The 21,626-nt window shown below is 38.1% G+C and overlaps 1 long non-coding RNA gene across 2 annotated transcripts in view; it reads left to right on the top strand.

The window, feature by feature from the left end:
- The window catches only part of LOC136792646 (uncharacterized), a 33,993-nt gene that overhangs the window by 1,254 nt on the left and 11,113 nt on the right, over nt 1-21,626 (top strand). Inside the window, exons 1-2 of one of the 2 annotated variants that reach the window (XR_010836732.1) lie at nt 1,259-1,352; nt 14,018-14,226. This is a non-coding gene — a long non-coding RNA (uncharacterized lncRNA). Of the gene's footprint in view, nt 1-1,258; nt 1,353-14,017; nt 14,227-21,626 lie in introns of those variants that run through there. The other variant, XR_010836733.1, reaches the window with a different exon arrangement.

Genomic DNA, 21,626 nt, shown 5'->3' with positions numbered 1-21,626 from the left:
AACTTGATAATGAATCTCTAAAAATCAAGTACTAATTTCTTTGACATAAGTGATGCAGCTTTTAATAATGTACTGTCGCTAGCTAGGCTTTTAAAAATTCAATATTCATAGGGAAGTTTATGCAATTTTAATTAAAACATAATATTGTAGGCCTTTTTAAAATGAAACTCAAAATTTTTTCCTGGATTTTCTTTTCAAAAGAATAAGGAAGGTCATGTTAATTAAACTTAAAGACAAAAGGCCCCACTTGTTCTTTCTCTTCTTTCTTTGCTAGATATTATTGTCATACTATGGCTGATTGGCCTAAAATTACTCCTTGCAATAGGGTACTTATAAATTCCACTTTCAATGAGTCATGCATAATAGTAAAACACTTAGTAGCAATATGGGGATCTCCTTTGTTGTATTCCAAAGTGGAATTTATAGAGCCCATCTCTATGCCTAAGAATTAAGCTGTGATCCTGGACTTGAGGCTTTAGTTACATCCTCACCACTCCCAGCAATATACACTGATGTTTACTGCCATTCTGATTAATGTAAAGGTAGAAGAGATTTCAGCATGGATAACTATTGCTTGTTAGTATTATTTGCTTGAAGCTTTAAACACCATGACCCTTATAAATTAAACTCTTATTATGACTTCAAAAACTGCTTTGGACTGCTTGTCAGTCAGCTAATTCTCTGACTCCAGTAGTTTTCAATCAGACAGGTAAGCATTGGCAGCATTTTATTTTTTTACTTTTTTATTTTATGTCCAACTTCCATGCCTGTCACTCTTCAGTGATTATGGACTGCTTTGGAATCTTGCCTGAGTTTAACCTGGTCACGTGGTCAGCCGAACCTTGCTAATCAGCCTTTGATCACAAGAAGGGATAGCCTAGTCTCAAATCAACTTATTGGAGACTTGTGCATCCATTTGATGCTAATGAAAGTAGATCTAGTGCTGACTTTGACACCCAACACAAATGGTACTTCCATTGCACCATTCTAAAGGTAATCTAATGGGGCCTTTCATTTCTCTGGGCAAGTGGTGACCCAACTGTCAGGATTTCAGCTTCTCCTCAAGGCATTGCCAGTCTGAAGACTTCCTATCAGCTTGCACAGCTCCAGGGCTGCAGGGGCTTAGGCAGTGACCCAGAGAAACAGCTTGATTGTGAGGGAAGGGGGGAAAGAGGGGGAAAACAAGAAAATAATAATTAAAACTAAGGCTGGACTCATAACACTGAAAATCAGCCTAATCCCTTGATTTCTGACCTAGGCGCTGCTGCCAATTTACTACAAGAGGTCTGCAAATGAATCCCTGCATCAAACATTACAGACAGACTGAATAAATGACGCCTCTTGCACGCATGGCAAGTTTTCATATGCATGTCAATGCCATGATGATTCCTTTTTAAACGTTCATTTCAAAGAAAAGTCATGATAACTTTTTGTTCTGGTGTGTATTCTCAAACAGGAGATGCTAAACATACATTGCGTGAATGTTTTTCTAAAAGGATCCTGTCTTTGGAAAGAAATGCAAACAGTAGTTGTCAAGTCTGCACACACACCCCTCCCAGCCGCACACACCTCTGGGGCAGGGCACACACTAGTCTTGGCCTCTGACACCCAGCTGAGTGTCCCCAAATGTTAACTCAAGACCCTCCTCCACGCTTCCCCCTTTCTCTCCCTGTCTCCCAGGGCAAGCTGGGATTATCCCTTGTCCCTTAGGAAGTGGCCGTCACATTTGCAGGTTCCTCCCCAGCCAGCTTTAGTCTGTTAAAACTGACCTTCCCTGGGTTCATAGGCCTTTTAGAGTCATGGACTGTTGTAAATGAAACGTAAAGGTGGTCTGTGCAACTTCCTCATTTTACAGGAACACTGGGGCTTAAAGACGTACAGAAGGCTACCAGCTGGCAAGTAAAGAACCCTGGCTGGGACTCAGTCTTACTCCCAGTCTCCCCTACGGAGTCTCTTTTAACATTAGAAAAATTCACCTATGTGGAATGAGGATGGATTAAAAACCAGAAAAGGAAAATTTAATGTTGCTGGGGATTTGTCTAGTATTTCTCTCAGGTATTTTGCTCTTCAAAGTATGTGTGATTGGAGATGTAAGTCTGCGTTTCCTTTCACTGGTCTCCGTTCTCAGGTGCCTTTCTCAGTGCGATCATCTCACGGGACTTAGTGTGATTCTGGCATTTCAAGAGTCATATCTCTGATATAACCTATAGCCAAGTGCAAGCCAGCCGCTCATCTGATCCTCACCGAGAGAAGTCATGATCTGTTCCAATACTAGGAGAAAAACCTGGCTTTTAAAAAAACAATCCACTCTAGTTTGGAAATATTATTTACCTTTCTTTTTTTTAGTATTTGAAAATGAAACTCAAAGTGTTTATGGAAAATATCAACAGATTTATCACTTGAAGTATATACAGTCAAGGAAGTGAGAAAATGAGTTAGTTATACATTTGCATGATGAGGGAAGTTATTCACAAGCAGCCCCTGTATTAGGAGGAGCGCCACCAAATCCCTTTCTGGAAGGTAGAAGGGTGTAATAAACAGATGATGGATTTGAATTCAGGTAGACTTAGCTCCATGAACTTGGGTGAGTTTCTGAACATTTCTGAGGTTCTTTTTCCCTCTCTCCCAAATGTGGATAATATACCAGTATTTCTTAAGAAAGCCTGATATGAACACAGAGCAACACAGTAGGAGCTTAGCTTTTTATCTGTACATGTATGAAGTATGATTATTTCCATTGAGGATTTGGAGCCGAGTTACTCAGGAATCTCAGTGAATGTTCCTCTCACCTCTTCCAGTTCTGTCTGCAATTGAAAAAAAAAAAAAAGCTGACACTTTTAATCAGAGTTTTATTCGGGAGGCTCAAATTTTACAGAACAACCCAAAATCTCTCATGTAGATCGTAATGGCTCTGTAAGTAACACACAGGCTGATAAAAGTAATAAAAAATTCGGTGGCTTTGTAAGATGCATAAAAACAAATCTGAGAATATGAAAGTATTCATAGGAACAATATAGTCAGTGTTAATATATTGATTTCATACAGGAAAACTAATTCATTTTTGAATTATCTTAGAAGTTGATAATAGCAAGACCAGGACTACAATGCATTTTGCTCAGAGCCTTTCTCCTGTGAACCTGGCTCTTGAAAGTTCTCGAACCACTTTCTGCCTACTCATTCCCAGAGTCCAGGTTTCCTAGTTGATTTCATGAGTCCTGCTTGAAGATCACCTATATTTGAGAAAATATGATTTGCATGTTATTCAAGAAATCTACCTTCTACAGCAGAAGCGTGAGTATTTATGGGGCACCACTTTGGATTATTTAAAAGTCAGACGGCCTATTTCTCAAGCTAAACGTCTCTTCAGAAAATAAAACAGGGCTTCCCTGGTGGCGCAGTGGTTGAGAATCCGCTTGCCGATGCAGGAGACACGGGTTCGTGCCCTGGTCCAGGAAGATCCCACATGCCGCGGAGCAACTAAGCCCGTGAGCCATGGCTGCTAGGCCTGCGCGTCCGGAGCCTGTGCTCCACAACGGGAGAGGCCACAACAGTGAGAGGCCCGCATACCGCAAAAAAAAAAAAAAAAAAGAAAAAAAAAGAAAAGAAAACAAATCATACTGAAGACTCTGGTAACGTTTAGTGGTGCCAAGCTTTTGCCCTCATGTCCTTTTAAAAGCAAAGTTCTGCTTTCTGGAAAGTTCTGAAATACAACTGTCAGTGTTTAGACGATAGTGAGACATTTTTAGTATCTAAACTTATATTGACTGTACCCTTTCCTCCAGTGAAAATAGAGGCAGTTGATAAAGTATTTATTAAACTGTGGATACCTGTGTTCTCTTCCCAGGTCAATGGCTGGCTGAATAATCTTAAACAAGCCACTTCATTTCTTTACATGTTTTTTCATCTGTAGAAGAGAAATAATTCCACTTTCCTCAAAAAATGCTGAGAGGACTAAGAAAAGGATGTCAATAAAGCCTATTTAGTTCTTTAGAGAGAAGTTCTAGAGAAATACATGGAATTCTTTAAGGCTGTGGATTCAGCTATCACAAGAGGAATGATGAACTGGTTCCAAAAGTTAAGTCACATTTTAATGATATGGCATAACCAACAAGCCACCAAGTGCTTATTAAATCTTTCTCCTTTTAAATTTTCATTTATCCACAAAATTTAAAAATGACATATTTAGCTTTCTGTTACAAAAGCAACACATGTTCATGCATAGATACTTGAGAAAATTATGTTCTTATGTGCACCATGGTCATTCACAGATGATTCAGAGTTGATTCTTTATATTACAGCGTTCTGTGGAAAGATACAATCTGAGATTTCCTTTTAAACAGTGAATGCAAAATATCAACCATAGTCCCATTTATCACAGAATTTATAATGTATGTCACTGTGATTCATTCTTTACATAGCTCAAAAGAGCTGAGTGATATCACAAATAAGCATTATCCTTCTGGGAAGTCTATTATTTTGAGTCATCCCTGAGAAAGGTTTTTCAAAAACGAGTTTGCAGGAGATGGCAATGTTCTCACTGCTGAAGTTGTTAGGATGGCCAATAAAAAACACGTATTTGCATTTCAAAATGAATTTCTCCAAGCCACATGAAATTTCAGACTCTTTTGAGGATCCCTAGGACACCTGATGTCTTCAGTTGAGGGAAGAGTTCTTTAAGGAGTCTGATCATCGGGGCTCTGAGGGAAGGGGTGAGAAGAGGCAGGGACAAATGGACACAAGTGAACATCAGAAGAAGGCAGGGACTAAAGAAAGTACCTGAGGTTTGTGCTCTCTAATGAGGGAAGGGGCTCGTATGTGGATAGAACTTGGACTATGGCCAAACTACAGGATAGGGACAAGGTCATAATCCTAGTAATTGTTCAGTAAACATTTGCTCAGTTTTTGCAACAAAAAAAAACACAGGACGTGGAATTTGGACAAGAGCGTGCGGACAGCCTTTTGGCATCTAGAATAGATAGGAAGGGCCACACAACAGGGCAACTGATAAGTAACAGTCCATCCATGGCAGTGCAGTCTGTCCTCTCCCAGAATTTGCACATCTCTTAATAAGGGCAAGTCGTCACCGCTGCCAGTTAGAAAGTTTCACTCAGACGCTTGCTAGTGGGGTTGTGAGCTGCTAACTCTCAACTCTTAAATTGTTTGCCTCAACAAATATTAAAACCCTGTTTACACTTCAAAAATTCTCCTCTTGAGTTATTTTTGTAAAGGTGGAAATGACGTAAAATGACTTTTTGGGTTTTTTTGTTTGTTTTTAAGTCAAAAAGAAGCACTATTCGTTAGTGAGGTAGTATAAGCTTTAACTAAAGAAGACATGTTGGCTTCTTTTATTTATTTTTTTCCTTCATTTTCTGGAACTTCTGTTTTTTAGAACTTCACAGATTAATCCTTAGTTTTCTTATCTCTCTCACCTCCCCCATCCTGCAATTTCTTTCTCTCTTTTAAATAAATTTCCTGGAAGATTTCTTTAGCTCTCTCTTCCAGCCTTGCTGTTGAAAAGTTGATCATGTTTTTAATTTCCAAGAGCTTTTGGTTGTCTGATAGTTTCTTTCCTAGAAACTTGCTCTTGTTTCATGGATGTGAGAGTTTTTCTTATCGCTTCACATATTGTTTAAACGTTGTCTTCTGCTTACTGGATTACCTTGATTTCTTCTCTGTTGCTTTTCTTGCAGGGTTTATTGTTGTCTCTGTCTTTGATGTTAGAGAGACTTTCTTGGGGATAATGTTCAGTATGCAGAATTTCACTTAATCCTCCCACATTTTGATAAGCCACCTTACCCTGCCTCAGTTTTCCCTGGGTCATGAGTTCAGAGTCTTCTAATGTCTGCCCCACACAAGTGTATAAAGAGTCTCCCCAGCTGGGACAGACTCTTGCCACACTGCACTCTGCTGCTGGCTTGACCTTACTTATCTCTGTCCAGATTTAATCTGTAACTTATTGCTTGACAGAGAAAAGAAGAAGCCCTCGGTTTTTCTGGAGGTTGGATGATTGCTCATATTTTCCCCTGTCTAAGTTGGTCATCTATCCCATCCCAAGGATGAGATACACATTAGTCTCAAGGGAGGCCCATGTCCATGGCAGCAGCTTAGAACTCCCACTGGGACCCAGCCCCTCCTCCAATTAATTAAGGACACCCCCATTCTCCATGTTTTAAGAGAAATAGTGTCACCTCCACAAATTACCTAGTCCCAAATCATTGTTTTAGCCCCTACAGTTTTCAACTTAAAAAAATATAAGTGCTCTATCCTCAACGTACATAATAGTTATGAAAACTATTTTTAAGGTTTTACCACATGCTGTTGAAGCAATTCATGGGTGTGTATTCACCTAATGTGTTCACTTGCTTTCTCACTAGCTAAAACAATGCAGAATGAAGTACTTATCTATATAATATGGCTAGATTCATGATTCCAGTAGACAATAATAAGATATAAATTTACAGCATTGGTAATCCAAACCTGAAATTTAAAGTAGATGAGAAAGAAGTATCTCATTAACTAATGTGTGTGTGTGTGTATATATATATATATATATATATATATATATATATATATATGTATATATATTAGTACAATTGTCTTCAACTATTTTTTTTTCTGGTGTTTTCATACTATATGTGGGTGCTAAAATGTCCTAGAAAAAAAATATTTCATTGGGGGAGGTGAACCCTATAAATGTATGTGAATCAATAGGTGCTTTTACCTTAACTTGCCCCCCAAAATATTGTGACATGTTCCTGGTGGGGACAGTCATTACTACTTTCCCCACTAACATGCCTGGTGCTGAGAATCACTGACTGAATATTTACTTGCTCTTCACTCTCACTTAGTATAAACCTTCTATTGGGTTGGCCAAAAAGTTCATTTGGGTTTTCTGTAACATCTTTCGGAAAACCTGAATGAAACTTTTGGTCAACCCAATATTTCTTCGAAGTCTTATGAGGTCGAATTTCATCATCTTGCTAATCAACAGGGTACCATCACTTCACCTTATAGGGATTTATAAAGATTTTAGCCACATGATGATTGCAAGCTTGGAATTCAGAGGGGTCTTAGCATCCATTTAACAGATGCATAGAAATCATTCACCATTTCACCAGAAGATTTTTATTTCCAGATAATCAGTTCTAAGAAATATATCTCTCCTGCTGAGAGTATCTGGTTTACCTTTCATTAGAATTGGGTAGGAAACCACTTATTAGTAATAACGAATTTATTTACATATGGGAGGAAAAAGCTGGTTTTTAATAATAAAGGAAATAATTACTCTTAAAATGACTTTTTAAAAGACTGTGCAGATTGGAGAACTCCTCTGAGTGAGAACAAACTACAAGAACAAAACTACCAATCAATTTCTTTTACCCTTAGCTCTAAGGAGGACAGGTCAACTTAGAGCAGCTCTGTACAGACTATAGAGTTTATGGGGAAAGAAACAGTGGGACAAGGAACACGCTGGCGGGGAGGGAGAACCATGGTAAGCAGGAACACAGACGATGAAGACTCTAGAGAGATTTTTCTACTCCATGTGCCTGGCAAAAGCTAGCGATGAATGGATGATGAGTTCATATAGTTCCTGCCTGAGGAAATCAGGATCAGAATAAGGAGGAAATTCTTTAGTTTGGTCAGTGGAGCCTAGAAAAACTAACCCAAGACCCGGACTAAAACCTTAAAGGCGTTCCTCTGTGGTACATATCTTTTTTCCTGTTTTTTTTGTTTGTCAATTTTTAAAACTCACAAAATCAATCAAGTTGCTTGCACATGATGTACACCTTTAAGGAATCCTTTGGCATTCCTCTGTGTCCTGCAGTTCAGACTACTGACAGCATCTCCTATAATCAATATAGCAAAATCAGATTATTATGAAAGTTAAAGTAAAAATATATTTGCTATTTTGAGTTTCCCAAAGTTAATGTTAAAAATCTTCACTAACAGTAAAAAAGACGTGATCCTCCACAACATTGCATTTATTGTAAACACCAATATCATAATTAATATTCTTCCAGAACGAAAATTCCTAACTCTTTGTGCAAAATTTTGAACATAAAAATAAATAGAAAAGACAGTCCTCAGAATGGGAGAAAATATTTGCAAGTGAAGCAACTGACAATTAATCTCCAAAATATACAAGCAGCTCATGCAGCTCAATATCAAAAAACCAAACAATCCAATCCAAAAATGGGCAGAAGACCTAAATAGACATTTCTCCAAAGAAGATATACAGATTGCCAACAAACACGTGAAAGGAAGCTCAACATCACTAATCATTAGAGAAATGCAAATCAAAACTACAATGAGGTATCACCTCACACCAGTCAGAATGGCCATCATCAAAAAATCTACAAACAATAAATGCTGAAGAGGTTGTGGAGAAAAGGGAACCCTCTTGCACTGTTGGTGGGAATGTAAATTGATACAGCCGCTATGGAGAACAGTATGGAGGTTCCTAAAAAAACTAAAAATAGAACTACCATATGACCCAGCAATCCCACTAGTGGGCATATACCCTGAGAAAACCATAATTCAAAGAGAGACATGTACCACAGTGTTCACTGCAGCACTATTTACAATAGACAGGACATGGAAGCAACCTAAGTGTCCATCGACAGATGACTGGATAAAGAAGATGTGGCACATATATACAATCGAATATTGCTCAGCCATAAGAAGAAATGAAACTGAACTATTTGTAGTGAGGTGGATGGACCTAGAGTCTGTCATACAGAGTGAAGTAAGTCAGAAAGAGAAAAATACCATATGCTAACACATATATATGGAATCTAAAAAAAAAAAAAAAAAGGTTCTGATGAACCTAGGGGGACGGGTAAGCTGGGACGAAGTGAGAGAGTAGACTTGACATATACACACTACCAAATGTAAAATGGATAGCTGGTGGGAAGCAGCCTCATAGCACAGGAAGATTAGTTCGGTGCTTTGTGACCACCTAGAGGTGTGAGATAGGGAGGGTGGGAGGGAGACACAAGAGGGAGGGGATATGGGGATATATGTATACATATAGCTGATTCACTTTGTTGTAAAGCAGAAACGAACACAACATTGTAAAGCAATTATACTCCAATAAAGATGTTAATAAATAAATAAATAAATATTTTGTAACCTTAGTTACCATTTCCCAACTTCTGTTTTTGTTTAAAATTGCTTTTGACCACATTTGTCTTCACTAAACATTTCTCCACCTTTGTTCTCCTTTGAATCAAAACCTATAGCTAATATAATTTCTTAGCTCTCTGTGATCGATGCTATCTTTAAAAATCTGTATTTCTTCTGAGTCAGCTTACAATATCTTAAAAACAAGCAAGCAAGAAAAAACAAATGAGGAGGGGGTAAGTGGGGAGGAAAGAACAAAAGGATGCTCAGCTATCACACTGTTGACTTTTTTAATGTTTTGTTTAAATGTCTAACTTTAAAAATGGAAGTGGAGTGGCCTTGCTCTTTGAACCGGCCATTAGGAGGTGCTCATACTTTAGAACGGACTCTTCCAAACCTTTAAGGCTAGTATAGTTTTTATGTTTTGTAGAACTGATCTTTAATTTTAGAAATTTTCTTTCCCTTGAACTTACCACTTGTAAAAATTGTCAAGCAGACAGCGCTGGAAACTGAAGTCATCAAACTTGTCCATAAAACAAATGTTTTTGTGGCATCTCTCACCACAGAATACCAGATAAATCCATCAGGTTCAAAGAAAAACATGTATTTGAGAAAGAACAACTTCTCAGCTACTTTACCTTCAGAGGGATGTAGTTGATGTTGATTGGTGTAGAGCAGGGGTCTTCAGGAAGTCTCCCCTGGGGCTGTATCTACTTTTGTAAAACAGAAGGGTGTATTTGTATCCTGAACATGCCTCCAGAGTAGATTCTACTTTCCTAATGCAGTTTCACAGCTATTTATTATGGACACCATGCAGACTGTTAACTACCCATTTTGCTTCCATCATTGCTGCTTTTTATTTGCTGTTACAGACCCGAACTGGCAACTTGACAAGCGTTAGGTGCAAACATGAACATGCATGGAACAAAGGAGACTAAAGAACAAGTAAAGCCACCAGAAAACCTGGAAGGTTTTCATTGCCTCTGAGGCAGTGTTTGGAGGATAATAAAGGATTTTAGGCTGGGTATTTGTAATAGAGATTCTTGTTAAGGGGTTATAGGTGTCGGTACAAGTACTGAAATTTTACAGTGCTGTGAATTACTTAACTGGTTGAACAATGGCTTCAGTAATTTTGTATCAATTATCAAGTTCCATGTGACAATCAAACATTGATACTAAACATTATTATTTTTTAAATGTCCACATTGAAGAAACCCAATGCACAAACTTTTAAAATTGTACAACTGATCAGATAGAGAGCTAATTTTTTTTTTTTTCTTGCCCATGCCGAGTGGCTTGTGGGATCTCAGTTCCCCTATCAGGGCTTGAACCTGTGCCCTCAGCAGTGAAAGCACAGTGTCCTAATCACTGGACTGCCAGGAAATTCCCATAGAGAGCTAATTTTTTAAAATTATTATTACTAGGAGTTAACGCCTGGCAAATAGGAATATGTATCTTACTTTCATACCTTTGGCACTCAACTCATAAATGAGTCTAATGAGTCTGAAGCTCAGGCTTTTTTTTAGCCATCATCGCATAATGTAGATCATGACACCTACTGGCAGTTTAAGGTTTTGCACCCTAGTTCCATAAGACACTCAAGCCCTTGTTACTTAAGATAAAGATATTTTAAATGTGTGCTTATGTTATGAGTCAACATTAAACTTTACTGGGAAAAATTATATCTTGGAGCATGACTATCAGTTTGGATAGGCTAAATTATGCTGTGCTAACAAACTTCCTAAAACTCAATGGCTTAAATTAACAAAGATTTAATTCTTGCACACACTATGGCTGTTGCAGATTATTAATGATGCAAAGTGCGAAGTGAAGATTGAAAGTAAATGCCACCTCCAACCCCACAGTTAATTACTAGCCTGCTGTCCCAAGGATAGTCACTAAAGACTTGAGATATATATATATTTTTTATATTCATTGATCAGGATCTTACTGATTTGCATCAGTTCCACACCACTTTAATTGATGTGGCTTTATAATAAACTAACTATTTGAGAAGACTTACCTTTCCCTCTTATTATTCTTTTTTTAAAAAATTACTGATTATTCTCACCTGATTGTTTTCCATACAGTTTAGTATTATTTTAAATGACTCCAAGTCATATTTGATTTTTATTTGAACAGCATTAGCTACCAATTAATTTGACAATAATTTTATCTGTGAAATAGTCTTCCCATAAGAATTATTTATATCTCTCAAAAATATTTGTAATGTTCTTCATATGTTAAATGTGTTTTTATTGAAGTAGACTCTTGGGATTTTATATTTTTGTTGCAACAATGAGTGAAATTTCTTTATATACTTTTATTTCTACATTTGCTATTACCTGCATACGGACATGCTATTGTTTTTTTGTATTTTTCCCTTGTAATAAATGAAATAATTGTATAGATTTTCCATAGGATGTCATTTTGGATTTTCTTTAAATGAATCATTGTTCTTTATGTCTTTTTATTTATCTCTTGGCTCTGGGTCATGTCTTCTAGCATTGACCAAAACCTTCTGATAAGGATGTTAGACATCATTATTGTTTTTTTCCACATTTAATGCCAATCTTCCTTGGGTTTAACTGTTAGAAATGTGTGAAAGCAACTATTTTTAATCATGTTGATAGCATACTGGATGCTATGGGTGTTCTCAATAATTGTGATCATTGAATTTTTTCAGTGACTTGCTCAAAAATTATGATGTTTATGTTTTTCTTAATTGACCTAATATTTTAATGATTTATGATGATAACGTGAGTAATACTGATTCTTTTTGCATTCCTGAGATAAATTATACTTGATAATTTTTTTTTTTTTTTTTTTTTTTTTTTTTTTTTTTTTTTTTTTTGTGGTACGCGGGCCTCTCACTGTTGTGGCCTCTCCCGTTGCGGAGCACAGGCTCCGGCCGCGCAGGCTCAGCGGCCACGGCTCACGGGCCCAGCCGCTCCGCAGCATATGGGATCTTCCCGGACCGGGGCACGAACCCGTGTCCCCTGCATCGGCAGGCGGATTCTCAACCACTGCGCCACCAGGGAAGCCCGATAATTTTTTATGTAGTGTCAAGTTCCAAGATTTTATTTATGATTTTTAAAATTCATATTCATTTGGAGATACGTTGGCTTTTTTCTTATATTGATATCCTCAGCAAAATTTGGTATTTATTTCTAAAAGTATTATTATGTTGTGTTTATTACATAATTTTATTTAACATTTGCTAATGTTATTAGACATTTGCTTTTATTCTATTTTTTAAAAAAAATTTGGATCTATTTATTTCCTATTAATTAATTTTGTCACCCAATTCTTCCTTTTTAAAAATTGATCTTATTTTCTTTTTCTAAAATTTTGGTTGGATTCTTCACAACACACAGAAAAATATTTATATTTATGAATTTACTTTTGCACCACCTTTGCTTTAACAGTTTTGTATATTACTCTTTATCTCTTCCTTGGTTCAGTAGTTTTTAGAAAGGTGTGTTTTCATTTCTAAGTGGTTGAACCTTGTTTTCAGTAACAAAAAAGTTTATATTTTCATTCCATTGTTGTCAGTTAATGTGGTGTATTGTTTTGGTTTCTTTGGATTACTGACTTTGCTTTTGGTCTGGTATCAATTGACATAGGTACTTTTTGCATCTTTTACATGAAGAAAGTTACCGGCAATGTCAAGAACTGTGAAAGGTTGGGATGTTGCCCTACTTGATAGCTGACAAGTTAGCTTCCAGGCCTATATGAATGTTTGGGGAAGACATGCCGTTCCTGAGTCAGAGAGAAAGGATTCTATTACTCGCGGCAGTAGCCAGAATGTTATCATATTTGTGTCAGTTCCTCACACTGTGATTTCCATAGGAGCAGGTGAAGAGGGTCAGGTGATACCTCCACACACAGTGGATATTTACAGGAGAGGAACCCTGATCTTAGAGAACCTGATTTTTTTTTTTTTTTGCGGTACGCGGGCCTTCGCTGTTGTGGCCTCTCCCGTTGCGGAGCACAGGCTCCGAATGCGCAGGCTCAGCGGCCATGGCTCACGGGCCCAGCCGCTCCACGGTATGTGGGATCTTCTCGGACCGGGGCACGAACCCGTGTCCCCTGCATCGGCAGGCGGACTCCCAACCACTGCGCCACCAGGGAAGCCCGAGAACCTGATCTTTTTAATAAAAGGCAGTAAGCATGCCTCTCCTTTGTTCTGGAAGGACACTGTCTCTATCTTACAAGACTTTAAGCAAGCCAACACTTTGATTCAGTGGGAGATATTCTCTCTCTCTTCCAAGGTTATTTCCTATAAAAGCAGCCTTGGAAAGATAGCCTGGGACAAAGGCATCCAGTGCCTCTGCTCAAAAGATGTGCAGAAAGGCAAGACTGCCATAGAGAATTATCCCCCAACAGAAAAGCAGAGAATAGGGGATTCCCTGGTGGCGCAGTGGTTGAGAGTCCGCCTGCCGATGCAGGGGACGCGGGTTCGAGCCCCGGTCCGGGAAGATCCCACATGCCGCGGAGCGGCTGGGCCCGTGAGCCATGGCCGCTGAGCCTGCGCTCCGCAACGGGAGAAGCCACAACAGTGAGAGGCCCGCGTACCACAAAAAAAAAAAAGCAGAGGATAAATGTTATGCTATAAAGCAATTCTACCTTATTCAGATGTCTTAAATTTTCATAATATAGACACTGATATAAAAATAGAGATATTTCATATGTCTATCTATCGTCCTTTGATGTTTAACAGGATAGATAGATAAGGTTGTGTGGTTAAAACATCATTTCCTATATTTTTAATACTTTTATGTGTTTTAAGCTGTTAAGCTTTAGGTACTCAGTATTGTTATTTTTTACTGTTTGTGGTTTTGTCAATATATAACAACGCTTTTTTTTTTTTTTTTTTTTTTGTGGTACGCAGGCCTCTCGCTGCTGTGGCATCTCGCGTTGTGGAGCGCAGGCTCCGGACGCGCAGGCCCAGCGGCCATGGCTCACGGGCCCAGCCGCTCCATGGCACGTGAGATCCTCCCGGACCGGGGCACGAACCCGCGTCCCCTGCATCGGCAGGCGGACTCTCAAGCACTGCGGCACCAGGGAAGCCCTATAACAACGCTTTTAAGTCCCATTTGTGTAAGTTGCCACCTCGGCTGTAATTTGAATTATTATTTAAATCTCTCTTAAAAGTAATAAATCACTGTATTATTCAATCAGATACATTTTGCCTTTTAAGAGGGAAGTTTATACTATACTCATTAATTTTGTTGGTCTGACTTAGATAATTTTATCTGGATTTTGTTTGCTTACCATTTGGCCTCTGTTCTACAGGCTATTTTGTTTATTTTTATATTCTTGGTGTTTTAGAAAGCAGACTTCCTGTGCTTAATTCTGTTAAGTGGCTATCTCATAATAATTAACATATATTCATAACTATTTGTTTATTAATCAAAATAGCAACAAAGAGGCTCTTGTTTATTAATTGTGTTTCCTTTATCCATATCTTCTCCCTTCCCAGTCTTCAATAATTAATCCAGTTATGTAAACTTTTTCATCAATATAGCTACATAGTCCTCGTTTGGAGAAATTGGAATTTCTAAGCTGTTGCATTTTATTACCCTAATAATGCAAATGATTTTGTGTTTTCAGCATTAGCTTTATTCTCTATAGTCATATTTTGCAACAGCTGCTGGAACACTACCATCACAGGTCAAAGGCCGCAAAAAATGGCCCTAAACTCTTCAGTTTCTCTGTGCTGTGGAGCCAAGGTGGAAGTGAAGCAGAATTCCAGTGGGTCTAGGCAGCCAGCTCAAGGGAATGAAGTTGACCCCTTTGCAAACAGGGGCAGAATGATGAGGAAGTAAGGGAAGCTAAGAGTTCCCCTCTGCAGATGTCAGAGTTCATGACATGCTTCCCAGAGCCCTAGGAATGATCTTCTCTTTTTCCCTTATCCAAAGTTTCTGTGGGGAGTTATGTCCTTATCTGTTCCCCATTCCTTTCTTTTCACCTCTCTGCTTCTTCTTTATATTTCCAGTATCATTTCACTCACTACCAACCTCAAACTTCATTGTCTAATAAGTGTACATTTTAAAGTAACCCAAATGTATGGGAGTACTTGTCTTATTCTGCTCTAGCTGCCATAACAAAATACTATAGACTGGGTGGCTTAAACAACAGAAATCTATTTCCTCACAGTTCTAGTGGCTGGAAGAGAGCAAGGTGCAAACCTGGCTGGGTTCTGGGGAGAGCTCTTTTCCTGGTTTGCAGGTGGCCTTCTTGCTGTGTGCTCTCATGGCCTTTCCTTGGTGTGTGCCCTTGGAGAAAGAGTGACAGCTCTCTCTTCTTGTAAGACCACCAATCTTATTGGGTAAGGACCCCACCCCATGACTTTATTTAACCATAATTATTTAAAAGTCCTATCATTTTAGGCGTTAGAGTTTCAACATACGAATTTAAGGGGAGACACGTAACAGCATTATAAACCCTCAAGACCTTCATTTATGCTATAATCTGGGCTTAAAAGTCCTCCCCGTTTTTTCTTAAAGGACCAAGTTGCCTTCTTCTTTCAAGACTAGTTCAGGATCATCCCCTCCGGGAAGCCCTGATAGAATCCCTTGGTGGCTACAAGCTCTGATGCTATATGTTCCTTCCCTGTGAATAGCTCTGCCTTGTTTGTTAGTGTTGGACTAGCTCCTTTTACCATAAACTCTTCAAGGCCAGAAATGATTTCTTATTTGCCTTGGTGCATTGGGCAGTGTCTAGCTCAGTATAAGCCTGTAATCAATGCTGGATAAACTTAAAGCACAGATACTAGACCATCTGTGTTGAATGAGGCATGTAGAAATCTTAGGAGAGACAAAGAGGAGGAATGGTTGGTGAGGAGGGCGGGTGTGGTACTCTGTAGGGGCAGGAGCCCAGCCCTGGGCGACTGAGCACTGCAACTTCCTGCTTGACCACCGGGACATCTTGGGTGCTGGTAAGGGACCCACAAGTTTTCCACCTGGTGATGACATTCCAAGCCCCTTTCAGAAATGAACGTTTTGTGAATTAGTAAAAATTGCCACAAAGGGTACTAGTCTGCAGTCTAGCATCTGGGAAAATCAGCTGCATAGCTAAGTTGCCCGGAGGACATATACTTCATAAAGTGGTAGAAATCAGTATAGCAAAACCGTCAGAGATCTTTAGGGAATAATATTAATCTCCCCATGCAGTCTTTTTTTCATAAAATCGCTTTGCAGTAAAGAAGGCCTTGTGGTGATAAGCATGTCCTTTATAGGTTAAATGGGGATCAGTGACCCGTAAATTTAGCTAGAAAATAATAATACATTTTTAACTCTAGTCTGATCAGAAAGATTTAATGTGCCTTTTAAGAATATAAAGATGGAAAAATTATCGCCAGCCAAATTATTTCCAGCATCACTTTGCATGCTATACATATGCATCACAGGAAAAGGGAAAGTTTGGGGGTCAAATGTTTTAGCCAGAGTATTTTCTCTCTCTCAGAAACATACTGTACCCAAACTACATTCTCTTTCCGATTTAAAAATAATATGAGACCTTTAATCAACAGATTTTTCACAAGATGCTAAACATTTGGGGTGAAAGGAAATGTACTTCCATTCTCTTAACAGAACTGCTCTCTTAGTTGTTGGCATAGATTTATTTTTGAAGCTTGAACTGCTTGCTAAGTTCCCAATTAGAAGCTTATGCTTTTATATTTCATTTTACTGCCATAAATATCTCATCTTGATTCATTTTTTAAAGCCGATTACCTAAAGAAAATAATATCTTTAAGAAAGGGCCGGAGAAACAGACTCACAGACTTAGAGAAAGAACTTATGGTTACTAGGAGGGCAGGGCTGCAGAGGAGGGATAGATAGGGAGTTTGGGATTGACATGTACACATTGCTATATTGAAAAGAGATAACCAAACAAGAACCTACTGTATAGCACAGGGAACTCTGCTCAATATTCTGTACTAACCTAAATGGGAAAAGAATTTGAAAAAGAATAGATATATGTATATGTATAACTGAATCACTTTGCTGTACGCCTGAAACTAACACAACATTGTAAATCAACTATACTCCAATATAAAATAAAAATTAAAAATAAATAGTGGTGATGATTGCACAACTCTCCAAAGAGACTAAAAACTACTGAATTACACACTTTAAAGGGTGAATTCTATAGTGTGTGAATTATATCTCAATAAAGCCATGACTTAAAAAAATTTTTTAAAAAACAAAAAAAACAAAGGGGATACATTTGTTTACATTATAGAGAAATTTTTAAAAATCAACTATTAGTCTATACTTTGTTAAATAAACCTGTATATAGTTTATAATTAACATCATTAAGAGTTTTTCTACAGCTGGTGAGTCTTCTGAGTGTGTTGATTACTACTTTTGAATTTAAGTGAATTCTTTTGCTTTAGTTCTTTTTTTCTTGAAATTGAAATACTAAATAAATGTAAAGGCCGGTGGGTCAGAAGACTGCTCTCAGCTCAGGCAACAATTTAAGCCAGATAGTGAATTGGATTTTGTTGACATAAGAAGAGTTGCAATTGTGGTTTTCATTTTGCAAATGAAAAGCACCAACTTCTCCAAAAGTTCTTGTCATAATGTTAGTTACATTGACGCTACATTCTTGTAATGCATCTGAGAGATGATTTTAATCATTTCCTAAATAGAGGATTAAGAAAAAAAGATTCAGGTGCAGCTAGGCATTCTTTTCTGAAGTGTTATAGTAATGACAAAAGGCTAGGGTATTTAGAAATATTTCAGACTATGAATGGATGCCCTGGAAAAATTGCCTTCATTGACAACTGAGTTAATTATAGTAGTTCTGTTATTCAAAGCCCTATTATTTGGCTGTAAAAAAAATCATTGTAGGTTAAAAATGGACTCACATTAGCTTCGCTGTAGGTGTAGTATTTTATGTAGTTTTTTACAGAAAGGCTTGATTCTTTTCAAAATTCACTAAATACAAACACTCTAAAACTATGTACACTCAAAATAGTATTCTGTGACATAAAATCACAGAATTATTTTAGATACCGTAATATATTTATTTCAGATTTTTAAAACAACTTTTGTAAGAATGAGCATGACCATAGTAGAAATACATGAGTTATACACATTTGAATTTGCATTTTGTAAGTTACGTTTAAGAGAGTGTTAGCGGATCTATGTCTTTAGTTTTCCACGCAGCTCTCCCGGAGACCAGAATGTGGCTATCATGGAGTCCTTCGACTTTAACAGAGATCCTTTCTCTATAACTAATTCAACGCATGGCTATATGGGTAATTTTGAACAAGTGGATCTTTCTCCAACCTGAAAGGCTGCCAGGAGGGAGAGTGAGTGAGAAAAAGAGGGTTTCAAAGGAGTCACAGAGAACCACAAAGTAATCACGAAGCACCACTGTATTGCCACAATCTCCTTACAGAAGTGCATTGAGAGGTGGTGATATAGAAAAGGAGAGGACGCATCGTTATAATAAAATACTCTATAATACCTGGGACAACAGTTGGAAATGATTTTGTCATCAAACAGAGTGCCCGAAACTGTAGAAACTTTGCCTATGTTTCCCGTGAGGAATTTTTAAAAAACTGTTAGAGTACCCATGCCCCATTATTTTACAGACTTTCACAGAGCAGTGAAATATGAAATACAGAAGACTAGAAATGTAAAATAGGAAATGCAACTGTAACCTTTATATATCACATTTAATGGGAAAAAAGAACCTTTTAGCCAAAGACTACATTATACAAGTGTATAAATTATGATGAGTTACTTAGTTACTCTAAATTTAGATATGACTATTTTATTGAATCCAAAGTGTGGGAATAAATCATTAAAGAGGATTTAGTCCTCCAGCCCTGTGATGTCCTGACAAATGGAATATATTTTGGGTCATATCATAGATCTAGTACCATAGTAAATGGAGGAAAATTTGATTTTGCAAATGTCAGTGGAAACATTTTAATAGTACTGATAAAATGAACAATTCCAATGAATTAAAACAATATCATTGAATACTTGATGGTGCTATTGTTGTTGAATGCAGAAAGAAAGAGAGTGGAGTAGAAAGAAAGCCCAGCAAATAATGATGGGGAATAGGGTAAGAATTGATTGTTGAGAATAAAGCAAAAACTCTATTATAAAAGGGCTTTTAGGCCATAAGAGTGACTTGTTTCTATGAGAATAAAGCAAAAACTCTATTATAAAAGGGTTTTTAGGCCATAAGAGTGACTTGTTTCTAAGTCTAGAGCTTTATGCTGCTTAAATATTTCTTGCCAAAGATAAGGAATGATGCCAGATCTCAGACCAGGCTGAACCCACAAATGGGGACTGCATTTTTAATATGAATCTCGTTATTATGTAAATTAGGCTGAGTGTAAGTGATAGGCTAAAAATAAAGTCTAATGCAAGAGTCAAAACCAGGTCAGGGATGGCTTGGAATTCACTCATTCATTATCAAGCATTGTATATGTACATGGAAATATGAGTTTTAGAGTAAAGACTTGTCTAAAATTATGTTAAAAGGGATCTGTTGAAAGAACCCAAGGAAGTAAATGATGTGTTAGAAGGAGTATTTTATGTAGTTTAGTAGCAGGATTTTAGTGTGAAATGATTAGCATCAGGTAGTATACTTAGGAAGTTATTACAGTGTTTCAAATTAAGGTGTGCTGTGCTAATATCTTAACATTTTAATTAGTGAGTTTGCTTTTCTACACATCCTTATACTTCCTCTATTCAGTCAGAGGTATTATTGATTGTTTAAAGGAAAATGAGGAGTATTAAGGCAAAGATGCAAAGAACCAATCAGTGCTAAGGCTTTGAGACAGAAAACAGATTTTGAAACTTTTTAAGGGCCAATAAAATTGCAAGTTAAGGTTTTCAATGATAAAAGTGGACCTTATTAGAGAAAACAGTGATTTATATAAAGAGGATGGATCCTATCAAAAATGGTCAGTTTGGAAGTCTGTGTCTAACCAGGATTTTTTTTTTTCTTTCCATAAGAAGCACAGATAAAAAACAAAACACTTCCTGACTGTGGAGGAGAAAGAGCAATGAGATAAAGAAAAAGCCGAATAAATTATGGCTCAGGAGCCTGAGAATTGGGTGTTCCCCCGTTCCCTCTCCTAAGATCAATCACTAATGAGTCAAGATGATGGAAACCCCACTGATGTTTGGGGAATTCCAGGGAAGAGATGCATGGCCCAGTTTTCAGAAAGAGTAGGAAGGTCTCAAGTTTTAGAGTAGCTCTGTGTTGAGCATGGAACCCAAGCTATAAAGTAGAAATGGCTGGAGAAGAGCACGTAAGAATATTGTGAGGTCTGAATAGGCACAGAAGTAGAGAGGAGCAGACCAGGCGAGTCTAAGGAGGAAGGAGAATGAACACAGAGGTGGCCCATAAGCAGAGAAAGGCATTTCAGTTATGCATGCAGTGAGCTGGGTGCCACAAAACCAAAGACCAGTAATGATCATACATCTCATCAGAGGCCAAGGTGGATGGCTGCTGATGAATTTGGACCAGTGCTTCCCAAAGGTGAGTACATATCAGAATCACCTGGAGGTCTGTTAGAAGGCAGATTCCTGGGTCCCTCATCTAGAGTTTCTGATTCAGTAGGTCCGTGTGGGATGGACCCCAACGATTGGCATTTCTAACAAGTCCCTGGGTGGCACTGATGTTGCTGGTTGAGAACCTCACTTTGAAAAACACTATTCTAGATCAAATGTCTTTCCCTCAAACTTAAGATGGTATATACACCCCTGAACACACACATGCACACTCAAAATTTAGATGGCCCCTGGAGAGATGTGTAAGAGAAAGAGAAGGGGACACATTCTGATAGCCTGAGAAATTACCCAAAAGAGCATGAGTTTACACCCAAAAGACAAAGTAATCACAAATCTGAGTGTGCCTTGATTTCCACATAAAATTCACAGTCATTAGCAGAAATCAGGGCTTGGGTGCTAAATTCATTGCAGACGTAGAGAAGTAAAGAAATTTACCATTTGCACACCTAAATTTCGCTACCGTGAAAATTAGTGCCCAGTCTCCTAGCATTTAGTACAAACTTTGGACTGAGATTTAAATACAAATTCAAGACTCCTGGAGAGGAAACATTCAGAAAGGATGTTTGGGTCCTTGGTTAGAGTGAAGCTTTTTTAGACGACATTTGGTTTTTTAACCCACCTAGAAGTCAGATGTTTCCGTAGCCCCGGTACCACCTACCACTGTTCTGCTACTTATCCTCTGGGCCTTGTCAGAGAACAGAGAAAATAGGAGCTACGTCTGAGAGGACAGCCCCTCCGAGAGCTACAAGAACACAAGAGCTACAAGAATACAAGAGCACACAGATGTTCTGGGCAGAACATCTGTGTGCTCAGGAACACAGTCACCGTCCTCCATCTGGGCCCCTGCTCGCACAGACTTAGTGCCCCATTAGTGACTTGTTTGGTTCAGCCTCCAGTGGAGGGGGATCCTCTCCTTTCAAGGGTCCAGAGGAACATGTAAGAGCTGGTCAG

Source organism: Kogia breviceps, chromosome 15, assembly GCF_026419965.1.
Source record: "Kogia breviceps isolate mKogBre1 chromosome 15, mKogBre1 haplotype 1, whole genome shotgun sequence".
In the NCBI taxonomy this organism is placed as follows: Eukaryota; Metazoa; Chordata; class Mammalia; order Artiodactyla; family Physeteridae; genus Kogia; species Kogia breviceps.
Note: the sequence above shows the minus strand (reverse complement) of the source record. Positions and strands in the feature narration are given on the sequence as shown.